Source organism: Camelus bactrianus, chromosome 15 (assembly GCF_048773025.1).
Source record: "Camelus bactrianus isolate YW-2024 breed Bactrian camel chromosome 15, ASM4877302v1, whole genome shotgun sequence".
Lineage (NCBI taxonomy): Eukaryota > Metazoa > Chordata > Mammalia > Artiodactyla > Camelidae > Camelus > Camelus bactrianus.
This window is the reverse complement of record NC_133553.1, coordinates 21298012-21303425: the sequence shown is the minus strand read 5'-3', so window position 1 is coordinate 21303425 and position 5414 is coordinate 21298012.

Below are 5414 nucleotides of genomic sequence, written 5' to 3'. Positions count from 1 at the left end.
GATTCCCCTGGCTCCTTTCCTGGGAGGTTTTAGTGTGAGACATTCACTCATGTAACTAGAAATATAGCAACAAATGCCTGTCAAAGCTTGGTTCTGTTGATAGTCCACTTTCTAAGCAGCAAGCACCGTGCCAGGTTCTAGGCAGGGCACAGTGGATCGTGCAAGAACTCACAATTTAATGACAGGCACCTCTCACACACTGCCCTGTTTCCTCATTGGAGAGTTTTTTCTTTTTCTCTTTTCCTATTACATTTTCACTTGGGCCATAAATCACCAAGACTTTCTTACACACATGGAGTGACCACAGGAGAGGCATAAATGTACCAGATACAAGACGGCCACAGATTTTTGACACTCCTCCCATTAAGAGGTGGGGTTCAGCCCCCTCCTCTTGAATATAAACTCACGTGGGACTGTTTAGACCAATAAAGAATGGTGGAAGTGATGCATGGCCAGTTCTTGCCATGATCTTGCCTTTGAGAAGACTGGAAGGTTCTTCCTCAGTCTTTTGGAGCCCTGAGCTTCGATGCAATACAGCCATTCACCTACCCTCCAAGAGAAACCACACAGAAAGGCCCAAAAGATGATCTGGAAATGGAGAGGGGCCCAGTGGAGCCAAATCTTCTGGCCAGACCTTGACAAACATCAGGCATGAGAATGAAAGCCATCTCGATCCCTCCAGACCAGACCAGCAGCCAACAGGACACCATTGAGTGAATGGCATTATTCTACCTGCCCAAACTCCTCCCCCACAAAGTCATGGTATAACAACGTGGTAGTTGTTTCCCACCATTCAGTATCAGGTCAGTTTTTGACTCAGTGATAGAAAACTGGAACAGTGCAGATAGTCATCTTACTGGGTCTGCCAGGCAGTTCCCCTAGGAGGTCTCACCCAGAGGAGTAAAAAAATTTCCTAGAGTAAGAAGATACTTGATAAACACGGGTTGAGTGACTCCCAAGCCCTCCTTCTTCTGATGCTCTGGCTAACGGCATGTCCCCACTCCTGATGTGTATAGAATCCTTTGACAATGATTGTATAATGACTTCTGATTAATCTGCCATGATTGTATGCGGTGAACTTGACTTCCTCAATGCATTAGGAGCTCCTTGAAGGAAAGGGTTGCATCTTCTTACTCCTCTCTTCCATGCTCGTCACAGAGCTGGGGACACATGCATGCTGAGAAAATGCAGTTCCATTAAGAATACAGTGATTGCTTTTGACCTAGAAGTTTTAGAATTCATCCAGTCCTTGGAAGAGCCTTGACCATCACTCAGGGCACCTCAGGTCATCTCCTGGTCTGCCACTGAGGTACCAGGTGCCTGTGATCCGGTCAGTTTCCCTCGCTAGAACTCAGCTGCCTCATCTGTAACATAAAGACATTAGATGAAATGATGCTTAATCCCCTTCCATCTCTGAGAGTCAGTTTTCCAAGAAAGGGTCTGTGTACTCATTTATTTTTCAAGCATTGCTAGTCCAGCTGCCATAGACAACATCACTAGATCATGGACAGCAACGCATATTTCTCCAAGAAGGAAGAGAGTGCGCTCCTTTCTTTAGGGAATTACATGTCAAGGATCATCCACGTGGAGTCAAGAGGGTTCCTTTGTCTAATTCTAGGGAGATCAGCACTTTACAGCCAAAACTTTCCCATAAAGATGGGCTCAGTACTTTTCATGGCTGTGGGGAGAGGTACAGCCAGGCCAGGAGGACCCTCCCAGAAACCTTTCTTAATTTTCAAAATAATACCGATGCTTGTAGTAATCATAACAAGTATTTCTTAACCGCTATACACGTGGCCTTATTTCCTACCACTCTGTGCAATGCATTATATGTAATTGATGGTCACACTCCCGACTCTCTGGAATACCTTTCTCAGCTCCATAAATCTGGGCAAGATGCATTGTGAGCACCAGCTTTTGCAAGAATTCTCAGGTTGAGCGGAGAGCCCCTCCACTGTGCAGAGCTCCATCCTAGCCAAGCCATCTATTATTGAAATGATCACTGCATGTTCCTATTTTCAACTTGTTAGTTCACTGAAAGTATGGATCGCATCCTGCTTGTGGCTGCATGTACAAGGCATAAACCGCGCCTGCACATGGTAAATGGCTGAAGAAGCCCTTGTCTGCTGGATTCCAGTTTATAAAAGGTCTTCATTATCATCCCTGCTGACCTATGAAGAGAGGCAAGTGACCTTCTTCAGATTACCTAACCACTGCCCTCCTTCCCCAAAGATGCTTGCTAAAACTCTTCCCCACATCCTGAGAATATAGAGCTTCTCTCTGGTGGGAGGCAGAGATCTCACACCCTCCCCTCCCCATGGATACATATCTTTTGTGTTCTGTGTCTGGGAAATGCCCCAGGATTCCCTGCTGTGTTACCCTGGGAGACTATTGCTCAACCCCAGCAGCTGTTCTGGAGGAAAAGAAAAAGCAGACATTCTGAATGTATCCTACATACAATGCAATATTGAACCAAAGCTCGCTAATGAGTGAGAGCACTTTTATTGTGCCGTCTACTTTCAGTGAGGTCTCGCTCTTAATTTCCAGTGGGCGTAGCAGGAAGTACAAGTATAAAAAAAGTAAAACATATAGATTACTAATACTGTTGCTATATAAAACAATATTTGGCCAAGATGGTTCAGATATGATTCAGTCCTTGTTCATCAAGTTGCTAAATATTATTCAGTGAGCGGAGTCACCATATGGTTATAACTGAGTTTCCTGGGGAGGCTGGGTGAGATATTGTGTTGGATATAGAATCTGGAAGGGTGTGTGTCTCTGGTGGTTGGAGTCTGGAGCGAGCTGCAGACTGCTAATGCCATTAAGCGCTCATGCAAAGACGCAAATGCACACGGCCAACGCGAAAGGCACGATCCAGCGCAGATCGTGCTGGGAGGCTGGTTTCTTTCAGAAATTGTTGAGGAGTGGGAAAAGCCACACATCTAGACCCAGATGTAATCTTTAGAGAAAAATATGTGTAGGCAAGTACAGTACCAGCTGGGAAAGTCTAAATGACTGAAACCTATGACTCAGAAATCTTGAATTGCCTTGAACTTAACGAAGCTCTGTGGGGATGACTCAGTTCATTCATGTCCTTAGCTTGCAGGTTTAAACGCTTGCAGAAGGGGCTGTTGTCCAGAGCTTGGAAGATCAGATCCCACAGAGGAAACATGACTCGTGCCAGGAGGTGGTCTGGGGTGCGTGACGCGGGAGCAGGGGCTGGGGAGGCAGGGGAGCGGGTGAGCATTCTTCCGGCAGGCTGAGCATCCTCAGGCAAGCGCAGTGCTCTCCAGACCCGACTCCTGTCCTCGGAAAATGGGAAGGAGCGAGCAGATGGTTTTTAATATTTTGTCAGCTTTGATACACTGGTTATCTAGGGTCTCCACAAGAAACAGAATTTGCCCTGGATGGTTCAAATAAAGAGATTCTAATACAGGGACTCTTTGAAGATGTCTGTGCCAAGTTAGGAGAACAAATGAGAAAGAGTGAGGCACCTGGAGACCAGTAAAGGCAGGAAGCCATTGTCACTCCATGGCCAAATGGACCAAAGGAAAACAGTGTTACTGGAAGCCAGTAAGAGTTGGAACTCTGGAGAAGCCCACCCAGGGCCCTGGAGCCATAGTCCCCAGGGGACACAGCTCCCCAGTGACAATGATGATGCAAGGAGAGGACGGAAAAGGAAAAACATGGACTGTATCTTCTCCCCCACCACCCTTCAGTTTCTTGCGGGTGCCCTTATCGCCATACCCAACTGGGTGCCATCAGCCAGGTCAGGCTAGGCCACAGGGATTGGAGCAGCGCAGAGAAGGGTAGAGCATGCAACTGAAGTGGGCGAAGACAGAGATGCTGGCACATATTTGATGACATTATTCATGTTATTATGCCTCTACATTAGGGAAAAGGGCAGAACACTTTTTCTTTTTTTTTTCTGGAGTGATTGAAGAATTGGAGAATAAATCTCAAGTAGCAGAGTTCCTGAGGGCAGGGACCAGGTTTTGCTCTTTCTTTAACCCATCAGAATCTATCACAATGTCTGGCACATAGTAGATAATCCGGAAATATTTGGTGAATTAAATATTGATCACAAATCAACATTTATAAACATCTACAAATGTCCAGGGTACAACATATGGTGGATGCTCTACTAATATTTGTCAAATGAATAATGAATGTGTAAGTTCAAAGCAAATTATGTAATCTCTTGGACAAAAGGTTCTGCAAACCTCAGGCTAACCCTTAGTATTTTTGCCTTCATAGTTGTTTTGAATATGATCGATGGTTATCATTGCACAATCTGTGTAAATTTCCTGGACTCTGAAAGTGGACCCTGGTCCAATATTATAATAGATGAATAAGCAAGAGGGGCCTTTAAAGAGACATCTTCTGCTTTCTTGAGGGCTGAGTTTTCCCAGCAGGAGTGCTTGCAAAATTGGAATGTTTGGCACATTGAAATACACATGAAATCACCTCCTGACAGGTAGATGTTCTAATAGAGGGATGTTCCTTAGAGTCAACAAGCGATGGATGGACATCCAGCTCCACCATCACTCAGCTCTCTGGCTTGAGACAAATACTTGACCCAGTGAGCCTCAGGTGTGGTTTAATGCTGCCTTGTAGGGTCAGTGTAAGAAATGAATGAGATGATTGTGCCAAGTTCCTGGTCATGAGCCCAACAAGAAATAGATGATGACTTCTCAGCTCCAGCTTTCTAGCGGAGTCCTTGATGTCCTTAGAGTTGATGTATAGCATGAGATCAATGATGAGAAGACATTTCTTGCATTGCTATCTATGTCACACTTAAAAGAAAGTCACTTTTTATTATGGGAACAATCCTGTGCATAAGAAAAACGTAAGAAATAGTCAAAATTACAGAACACATCTTGCAGTTTGTATCTAGGAACTGATGTGCACATGTGTCACCTCGGGACGCAGAGGATCGTCACAGGTGTGTGTTAGCAATTCTCCTTTTTGGTACTTACTTAGCTCCTGTGATGACGCTGTGGTGTGAAGAGCCACCAGCCACTCTCCCACACTTCTTCGAGATGGTCAAGTCCAGTTCCCTCTATAGAGACTGAAATGCCAGATGCCTTTTTTCCCAGCCTTCCTTGCAGCTAAGCCAGGCCATGTGATACAAAGTGACCAATGGATCTGGAGACATTTTTTTTTTTTGTTAGAATATTTCTTTTTGTCCTCAGTTCCTGAAATAGCTCCAGAACAATAAATGTGAAACGGGTGTCTTTTGTCATTCATAACCATCCCCTTTCAATTATACCCGAGTTTGTGATAATGAGGTGACTTTTGGCCTTCTGCTGGCCTTCAGAGCCCTGCTCCAGCATCGTGACCTTAAGAAAAATCTTCCTGAGATTCCTACATTCAGCTACATGCCCTTCCTCTGTGCATCCTTAATGGTCAGT